Source organism: Leptonotus elevatus, chromosome 22 (genome assembly GCF_054856555.1).
Source record: "Leptonotus elevatus isolate MCC_2025b chromosome 22, RoL_Lele_1.0, whole genome shotgun sequence".
Lineage (NCBI taxonomy): Eukaryota > Metazoa > Chordata > Actinopteri > Syngnathiformes > Syngnathidae > Leptonotus > Leptonotus elevatus.
In genome coordinates, this window is record NC_141260.1 from 8480048 (window position 1) to 8491141 (window position 11094).

Here is an 11094-nt window from a genome sequence, read left to right on the forward strand (position 1 = left end):
AACCCTAGTTTAAACCCCTAATTTGAAAACCCTAACCCTAGTTTAAACCCCTACTTTGAAACCCTAACCCTAGTTTAAAACCCTACTTTGTAACCCTAACCCTAGTTTGAAAAACCTAACCCTAGTTTAAACCCCTACTTTGAAACCCTAACCCTAGTTTAAACCCCTACTTTGAAACCCTAACCCTAGTTTAAGCCCCTACTTTGAAACCTTAACCATAGTTTAAAACCCTACTTTGAAACCCTAACTCGAGTTTAAACCCCTACTTAAGAACCCTAATCCTAGTTTAAAACCCTACTTTGAAACCCTAACCCTAGTTTAAGCCCCTACTTTGAAACCTTAACCATAGTTTAAAACCCTACTTTGAAACCCTAACTCGAGTTTTACCCTAGGTTAAAACCCTACTTTGAAACCCTAACCCTAGTTTAAACCCCTACTTTAAAACCCTAATCCTAGTTTAAAACCCTACTTTGAAACCCTAACCCTAGTTTAAGCCCCTACTTTGAAACCTTAACCATAGTTTAAAACCCTACTTTAAAACCCTAACTCGAGTTTAAACCCCTACTTAAGAACCCTAACCTTAGGTTAAAACCCTACTTTGAAACCCTAACCCTAGTTTAAACCCCTACTTTAAAACCCTAATCCTAGTTTAAAACCCTACTTTGAAACCCTAACCCTAGTTTAAACCCCTACTTTGAAACCCTAACCATAGTTTAAAACCCTACTTTGAAACCCTAACCCTAGTTTGAAACCCTAACCCTAGTTTAAACACCTACTTTGAAACACCAACCCTAGTTTAAACCCCTACTTTGAAACCCTAACCCTAGTTTAAACCCCTACTTTGAAACCCTAACCCTAGTTTAAACCCCTACTTTGAAACCCTAACCATAGTTTAAAACCCTACTTTGAAACCCTAACCTTACTTTAAACCCCTACTTTGAAACCCTAACCCTACTTTAAACCCCTACTTTGAAACCCTAACCCTAGTTTAAACCCCTACTTTGAATCCCTAACCCTAGTTTAAACCCCTACTTTGAAACCCTAATCCTAGTTTAAACCCCTACTTTGAAACCCAAACCCTAATTTAAACCCCTACTTTGAAACCCTAACCCTAGTTTAAACCCCTACTTTGAAACCCTAACCCTAGTTTAAACCCCTACTTTGAAACCCTAACCCTAGTTTGAAACCCTAACCCTAATTTAAACCCCTACTTTGAAACCCTAACCCTAGTTTAAACCCCTACTTTGAAACCCTAACCTTAGTTTAAAATCCTATTTGAAACCTTAACCTTAGTTTAAACCCCTACTTTGAAACCCTAACCCTAGTTTAAACCCCTACTTTGAATCCCTAACCCTAGTTTAAACCCTTACTTTGAAACCCTAACCCTAGTTTAAACCCCTACTTTGAATCCCTAACCCTAGTTGAAACCCCTACTTTGAAACCCTAACCATAGTTTAAAACCCTACTTTGAAACCCTAACCATAGTTTAAAACCCTACTTTGAAACCCTAACCTTACTTTAAACCCCTACTTTGAAACCCTAACCCTAGTTTAAACCCCTACTTTAAATCCCTAACCCTAGTTTAAACCCATACTTTGAAACCCTAATCCTAGTTTAAACCCCTACTTTGAAACCCAAACCCTAATTTAAACCCCTACTTTGAAACCCTAACCCTAGTTTAAACCCCTACTTTGAAACCCTAACCCTAGTTTAAACCCCTACTTTGAAACCCTAACCCTAGTTTGAAACCCTAACCCTAATTTAAACCCCTACTTTGAAACCCTAACCCTAGTTTAAACCCCTACTTTGAAACCCTAACCTTAGTTTAAAATCCTATTTGAAACCTTAACCTTAGTTTAAACCCCTACTTTGAAACCCTAACCCTAGTTTAAAACCCTACTTTGAAACCCATAACCCTAGTTCAAACCCCTACTTTGAAACCTTAACCCTAGTGTAAAACCCTACTTTGAAACCCTAACCCTTATTTAAACCCTACTTTGAAACCCTAACCCTAGTTTAAACCCCTACTTTGAAACTCTAACCCTAGTTTAAACCACTACTTTGAAACCCTAACCCTAGTTTAAAACCCTACTTTGAAACCCTAACCCTAGTTTAAACCCCTACTTTGAAACCCTAACCCTAGTTTAAAACCCTATTTTGAAACCCTAACCCTAGTTTAAAACCCTACTTTGAAACCTTAACTCTAGTTTGAAACCCTAACCCTAGTTTAAACCCCTACTTTGAAACCCTAACCCTAGTTTAAGCCCCTTCTTTGAAACCTTAACCCTAGTTTAAAACCCTAATTTGAAACCCTAACCCGAGTTTAAACCCCTATTTAAGAACCCTAACCCTAGGTTAAAACCCTACTTTGAAACCCTAACCCTAATTTAAACCCCTACTTTAAAACCCTAACCCTAGTTTAAAACCCTACTTTGAAACCCTAACCCTAGTTTAAACCCCTACTTTGAAACCCAAACCATAGTTTAAAACCCTATTTTGAAACCCTAACCCGAGTTTAAACCCCTATTTAAGAACCCTAACCCTAGGTTAAAACCCTACTTTGAAACCCTAACCCTAATTTAAACCCCTACTTTAAAACCCTAACCCTAGTTTAAAACCCTACTTTGAAACCCTAACCCTAGTTTAAACCCCTACTTTGAAACCCAAACCCTAATTTAAACCCCTACTTTGAAACCCTAACCCTAGTTTAAACCCCTACTTTGAAACCCTAACCCTAGTTTAAACCCCTACTTTGAAACCCTAACCCTAGTTTGAAACCCTAACCCTAATTTAAACCCCTACTTTGAAACCCTAACCCTAGTTTAAACCCCTACTTTGAAACCCTAACCTTAGTTTAAAATCCTATTTGAAACCTTAACCTTAGTTTAAACCCCTACTTTGAAACCCTAACCCTAGTTTAAACCCCTACTTTGAATCCCTAACCCTAGTTTAAACCCTTACTTTGAAACCCTAACCCTAGTTTAAACCCCTACTTTGAATCCCTAACCCTAGTTGAAACCCCTACTTTGAAACCCTAACCATAGTTTAAAACCCTACTTTGAAACCCTAACCATAGTTTAAAACCCTACTTTGAAACCCTAACCTTACTTTAAACCCCTACTTTGAAACCCTAACCCTAGTTTAAACCCCTACTTTAAATCCCTAACCCTAGTTTAAACCCCTACTTTGAAACCCTAATCCTAGTTTAAACCCCTACTTTGAAACCCAAACCCTAATTTAAACCCCTACTTTGAAACCCTAACCCTAGTTTAAACCCCTACTTTGAAACCCTAACCCTAGTTTAAACCCCTACTTTGAAACCCTAACCCTAGTTTGAAACCCTAACCCTAATTTAAACCCCTACTTTGAAACCCTAACCCTAGTTTAAACCCCTACTTTGAAACCCTAACCTTAGTTTAAAATCCTATTTGAAACCTTAACCTTAGTTTAAACCCCTACTTTGAAACCCTAACCCTAGTTTAAAACCCTACTTTGAAACCCATAACCCTAGTTCAAACCCCTACTTTGAAACCTTAACCCTAGTGTAAAACCCTACTTTGAAACCCTAACCCTTATTTAAACCCTACTTTGAAACCCTAACCCTAGTTTAAACCCCTACTTTGAAACTCTAACCCTAGTTTAAACCACTACTTTGAAACCCTAACCCTAGTTTAAAACCCTACTTTGAAACCCTAACCCTAGTTTAAACCCCTACTTTGAAACCCTAACCCTAGTTTAAAACCCTATTTTGAAACCCTAACCCTAGTTTAAAACCCTACTTTGAAACCTTAACTCTAGTTTGAAACCCTAACCCTAGTTTAAACCCCTACTTTGAAACCCTAACCCTAGTTTAAGCCCCTTCTTTGAAACCTTAACCCTAGTTTAAAACCCTAATTTGAAACCCTAACCCGAGTTTAAACCCCTATTTAAGAACCCTAACCCTAGGTTAAAACCCTACTTTGAAACCCTAACCCTAATTTAAACCCCTACTTTAAAACCCTAACCCTAGTTTAAAACCCTACTTTGAAACCCTAACCCTAGTTTAAACCCCTACTTTGAAACCCAAACCATAGTTTAAAACCCTATTTTGAAACCCTAACCCGAGTTTAAACCCCTACTTAAGAACCCTAACCCTAGGTTAAAACCCTACTTTGAAACCCTAACCCTAGTTTAAACACCTACTTTGAAACACTAACCCTAGTTTAAACCCCTACTTTGAAACCCTAACCCTACTTTAAACCCCTACTTTGAAACCCTAACCCTAGTTTAAACCCCTACTTTGAATCCCTAACCCTAGTTTAAACCCCTACTTTGAAACCCTAACCCTAGTTTAAAACCCTACCTTGAAACCCTAACCCTAGGTTGAAAACCTAACCCTAGTTTAAACCCCTACTTTGAAACCCTAACCCTAGTTTAAACCCCTACTTTGAAACCCTAACCCTAGTTTAAAACCCTACTTTGAAACCCTAACCCTAGTTTGAAAACCTTACCCTAGTTTAAACCCCTACTTTGAAACCCTAACCCTAGTTTAAACCCCTACTTTGAAACCCTAACCCTAGTTTAAACCCTTACTTTGAAGCCCTAACCCGAGTTTAAACCCCTATTTTGAAAACCTAACCCTAGTTTAAACCACTACTTGGAAACCCTAACCCTAGTTTAAACCCCTACTTTGAATCCCTAACCCTAGTTTAGATCCCTACTTTGAAACCCTAACCTTACTTTAAACCCCTACTTTGAAACCCTAACCCTAGTTTAAACCCCTACTTTGAATCCCTAACCCTAGTTTAAACCCCTACTTTGAATCCCTAACCCTAGTTTAAACCCCTACTTTGAAACCCTAATCCTAGTTTAAACCCCTACTTTGAAACCCTAACCCTAGTTTAAACCCCTACTTTGAAACCCTAACCCTAGTTTAAACCCCTACTTTGAAACCCTAACCCTAGTTTGAAACCCTAACCCTAATTTAAACCCCTACTTTGAAACCCTAACCCTAGTTTAAACCCCTACTTTGAAACCCTAACCTTAGTTTAAAATCCTATTTGAAACCTTAACCTTAGTTTAAACCCCTACTTTGAAACCCTAACCCTAGTTTAAAACCCTACTTTGAAACCCATAACCCTAGTTCAAACCCCTACTTTGAAACCTTAACCCTAGTGTAAAACCCTACTTTGAAACCCTAACCCTAGTTTAAGCCCCTTCTTTGAAACCTTAACCCTAGTTTAAAACCCTAATTTGAAACCCTAACCCTAGTTTAAGCCCCTTCTTTGAAACCTTAACCCTAGTTTAAAACCCTAATTTGAAACCCTAACCCGAGTTTAAACCCCTATTTAAGAACCCTAACCCTAGGTTAAAACCCTACTTTGAAACCCTAACCCTAATTTAAACCCCTACTTTAAAACCCTAACCCTAGTTTAAAACCCTACTTTGAAACCCTAACCCTAGTTTAAACCCCTACTTTGAAACCCAAACCATAGTTTAAAACCCTATTTTGAAACCCTAACCCGAGTTTAAACCCCTACTTAAGAACCCTAACCCTAGGTTAAAACCCTACTTTGAAACCCTAACCCTAGTTTAAACACCTACTTTGAAACACTAACCCTAGTTTAAACCCCTACTTTGAAACCCTAACCCTACTTTAAACCCCTACTTTGAAACCCTAACCCTAGTTTAAACCCCTACTTTGAATCCCTAACCCTAGTTTAAACCCCTACTTTGAAACCCTAACCCTAGTTTAAAACCCTACCTTGAAACCCTAACCCTAGGTTGAAAACCTAACCCTAGTTTAAACCCCTACTTTGAAACCCTAACCCTAGTTTAAACCCCTACTTTGAAACCCTAACCCTAGTTTAAAACCCTACTTTGAAACCCTAACCCTAGTTTGAAAACCTTACCCTAGTTTAAACCCCTACTTTGAAACCCTAACCCTAGTTTAAACCCCTACTTTGAAACCCTAACCCTAGTTTAAACCCTTACTTTGAAGCCCTAACCCGAGTTTAAACCCCTATTTTGAAAACCTAACCCTAGTTTAAACCACTACTTGGAAACCCTAACCCTAGTTTAAACCCCTACTTTGAATCCCTAACCCTAGTTTAGATCCTTACTTTGAAACCCTAACCCTAGTTTAAACCCCTACTTTGAAACCCTAACCCTGCTTTAAACCGCTACTTTGAAACCCTAACCCTAGTTTAAACCCCTACTTTGAATCCCTAACCCTAGTTTAAACCCCTACTTTGAAACCCAAATCCTAGTTTAAACCCCTACTTTGAAACCCAAACCCTAATTTAAACCCCTACTTTGAAACCCTAACCCTAGTTTAAACCCCTACTTTGAAACCCTAACCCTAGTTTAAACCCCTACTTTGAAACCCTAACCCTAGTTTAAAACCCTACTTTGAATCCCTAACCCTAGTTTAAAACCCTACTTTGAAACCTTAACTCTAGTTTGAAACCCTAACCCTAGTTTGAAACCCTAACCCTAGTTTAAACCCCTACTTTGAAACCCTAACCCTAGTTTAAGCCCCTACTTTGAAACCTTAACCATAGTTTAAAACCCTACTTTGAAACCCTAACTCGAGTTTAAACCCCTACTTAAGAACCCTAACCCTAGGTTAAAACCCTACTTTGAAACCCTAACCCTAGTTTAAACCCCTACTTTAAAACCCTAATCCTAGTTTAAAACCCTACTTTGAAACCCTAACCCTAGTTTAAACCCCAACTTTGAAACCCTAACCATAGTTTAAAACCCTATTTTGAAACCCTAACCCTAGTTTGAAACCCTAACCCTAGTTTAAACACCTACTTTGAAACACTAACCCTAGTTTAAACCCCTACTTTGAAACCCTAACCCTACTTTAAACCCCTACTTTGAAACCCTAACCCTAGTTTAAACCCCTAATTTGAAAACCCTAACCCTAGTTTGAAACCCTAACCCTAGTTTAAACACCTACTTTGAAACACTAACCCTAGTTTAAACCCCTACTTTGAAACCCTAACCCTACTTTAAACCCCTACTTTTAAACCCTAACCCTAGTTTAAACCCCTACTTTGAAACCCTAACCCTGCTTTAAACCGCTACTTTGAAACCCTAACCCTAGTTTAAACCCCTACTTTGAATCCCTAACCCTGTTTAAACCCCTACTTTGAAACCCAAATCCTAGTTTAAACCCCTACTTTGAAACCCAAACCCTAATTTAAACCCCTACTTTGAAACCCTAACCCTAGTTTAAACCCCTACTTTGAAACCCTAACCCTAGTTTAAACCCCTACTTTGAAACCCTAACCCTAGTTTAAAACCCTACTTTGAATCCCTAACCCTAGTTTAAAACCCTACTTTGAAACCTTAACTCTAGTTTGAAACCCTAACCCTAGTTTGAAACCCTAACCCTAGTTTAAACCCCTACTTTGAAACCCTAACCCTAGTTTAAGCCCCTACTTTGAAACCTTAACCATAGTTTAAAACCCTACTTTGAAACCCTAACTCGAGTTTAAACCCCTACTTAAGAACCCTAACCCTAGGTTAAAACCCTACTTTGAAACCCTAACCCTAGTTTAAACCCCTACTTTAAAACCCTAATCCTAGTTTAAAACCCTACTTTGAAACCCTAACCCTAGTTTAAACCCCAACTTTGAAACCCTAACCATAGTTTAAAACCCTATTTTGAAACCCTAACCCTAGTTTGAAACCCTAACCCTAGTTTAAACACCTACTTTGAAACACTAACCCTAGTTTAAACCCCTACTTTGAAACCCTAACCCTACTTTAAACCCCTACTTTGAAACCCTAACCCTAGTTTAAACCCCTAATTTGAAAACCCTAACCCTAGTTTGAAACCCTAACCCTAGTTTAAACACCTACTTTGAAACACTAACCCTAGTTTAAACCCCTACTTTGAAACCCTAACCCTACTTTAAACCCCTACTTTTAAACCCTAACCCTAGTTTAAACCCCTAATTTGAAAACCCTAACCCTAGTTTAAACCCCTACTTTGAAACCCTAACCCTAGTTTAAAACCCTACTTTGTAACCCTAACCCTAGTTTGAAAAACCTAACCCTAGTTTAAACCCCTACTTTGAAACCCTAACCCTAGTTTAAACCCCTACTTTGAAACCCTAACCCTAGTTTAAGCCCCTACTTTGAAACCTTAACCATACTTTAAAACCCTACTTTGAAACCCTAACTCGAGTTTAAACCCCTACTTAAGAACCCTAATCCTAGTTTAAAACCCTACTTTGAAACCCTAACCCTAGTTTAAGCCCCTACTTTGAAACCTTAACCATAGTTTAAAACCCTACTTTGAAACCCTAACTCGAGTTTTACCCTAGGTTAAAACCCTACTTTGAAACCCTAACCCTAGTTTAAACCCCTACTTTAAAACCCTAATCCTAGTTTAAAACCCTACTTTGAAACCCTAACCCTAGTTTAAGCCCCTACTTTGAAACCTTAACCATAGTTTAAAACCCTACTTTAAAACCCTAACTCGAGTTTAAACCCCTACTTAAGAACCCTAACCTTAGGTTAAAACCCTACTTTGAAACCCTAACCCTAGTTTAAACCCCTACTTTAAAACCCTAATCCTAGTTTAAAACCCTACTTTGAAACCCTAACCCTTGTTTAAACCCCTACTTTGAAACCCTAACCATAGTTTAAAACCCTACTTTGAAACACCAACCCTAGTTTAAACCCCTACTTTGAAACCCTAACCCTAGTTTAAACCCCTACTTTGAAACCCTAACCCTAGTTTAAACCCCTACTTTAAAACCCTAATCCTAGTTTAAAACCCTACTTTGAAACCCTAACCCTAGTTTAAACCCCTACTTTGAAACCCTAACCATAGTTTAAAACCCTACTTTGAAACCCTAACCCTAGTTTGAAACCCTAACCCTAGTTTAAACACCTACTTTGAAACACCAACCCTAGTTTAAACCCCTACTTTGAAACCCTAACCCTAGTTTAAACCCCTACTTTGAAACCCTAACCCTAGTTTAAACCCCTACTTTGAAACCCTAACCATAGTTTAAAACCCTACTTTGAAACCCTAACCTTACTTTAAACCCCTATTTTGAAACCCTAACCCTACTTTAAACCCCTACTTTGAAACCCTAACCCTAGTTTAAACCCCTACTTTGAATCCCTAACCCTAGTTTAAACCCCTACTTTGAAACCCTAATCCTAGTTTAAACCCCTACTTTGAAACCCAAACCCTAATTTAAACCCCTACTTTGAAACCCTAACCCTAGTTTAAACCCCTACTTTGAAACCCTAACCCTAGTTTAAACCCCTACTTTGAAACCCTAACCCTAGTTTGAAACCCTAACCCTAATTTAAACCCCTACTTTGAAACCCTAACCCTAGTTTAAACCCCTACTTTGAAACCCTAACCTTAGTTTAAAATCCTATTTGAAACCTTAACCTTAGTTTAAACCCCTACTTTGAAACCCTAACCCTAGTTTAAACCCCTACTTTGAATCCCTAACCCTAGTTTAAACCCTTACTTTGAAACCCTAACCCTAGTTTAAACCCCTACTTTGAATCCCTAACCCTAGTTTAAACCCCTACTTTTAAACCCTAACCCTAGTTGAAACCCCTACTTTGAAACCCTAACCATAGTTTAAAACCCTACTTTGAAACCCTAACCTTACTTTAAACCCCTACTTTGAAACCCTAACCCTACTTTAAACCCCTACTTTGAAACCCTAACCCTAGTTTAAACCCCTACTTTAAATCCCTAACCCTAGTTTAAACCCCTACTTTGAAACCCTAATCCTAGTTTAAACCCCTACTTTGAAACCCAAACCCTAATTTAAACCCCTACTTTGAAACCCTAACCCTAGTTTAAACCGCTACTTTGAAACCCTAACCCTAGTTTAAACCCCTACTTTGAAACCCTAACCCTAGTTTGAAACCCTAACCCTAATTTAAACCCCTACTTTGAAACCCTAACCCTAGTTTAAACCCCTACTTTGAAACCCTAACCTTAGTTTAAAATCCTATTTGAAACCTTAACCTTAGTTTAAACCCCTACTTTGAAACCCTAACCCTAGTTTAAAACCCTACTTTGAAACCCATAACCCTAGTTCAAACCCCTACTTTGAAACCTTAACCCTAGTGTAAAACCCTACTTTGAAACCCTAACCCTTATTTAAACCCTACTTTGAAACCCTAACCCTAGTTTAAACCCCTACTTTGAAACTCTAACCCTAGTTTAAACCACTACTTTGAAACCCTAACCCTAGTTTAAAACCCTACTTTGAAACCCTAACCCTAGTTTAAACCCCTACTTTGAAACCCTAACCCTAGTTTAAAACCCTATTTTGAAACCCTAACCCTAGTTTAAAACCCTACTTTGAAACCTTAACTCTAGTTTGAAACCCTAACCCTAGTTTAAACCCCTACTTTGAAACCCTAACCCTAGTTTAAGCCCCTTCTTTGAAACCTTAACCCTAGTTTAAAACCCTAATTTGAAACCCTAACCCGAGTTTAAACCCCTATTTAAGAACCCTAACCCTAGGTTAAAACCCTACTTTGAAACCCTAACCCTAATTTAAACCCCTACTTTAAAACCCTAACCCTAGTTTAAAACCCTACTTTGAAACCCTAACCCTAGTTTAAACCCCTACTTTGAAACCCAAACCATAGTTTAAAACCCTATTTTGAAACCCTAACCCGAGTTTAAACCCCTACTTAAGAACCCTAACCCTAGGTTAAAACCCTACTTTGAAACCCTAACCCTAGTTTAAACACCTACTTTGAAACACTAACCCTAGTTTAAACCCCTACTTTGAAACCCTAACCCTACTTTAAACCCCTACTTTGAAACCCTAACCCTAGTTTAAACCCCTACTTTGAATCCCTAACCCTAGTTTAAACCCCTACTTTGAAACCCTAACCCTAGTTTAAAACCCTACCTTGAAACCCTAACCCTAGGTTGAAAACCTAACCCTAGTTTAAACCCCTACTTTGAAACCCTAACCCTAGTTTAAACCCCTACTTTGAAACCCTAACCCTAGTTTAAAACCCTACTTTGAAACCCTAACCCTAGTTTGAAAACCTTACCCTAGTTTAAACCCCTACTTTGAAACCCTAACCCTAGTTTAA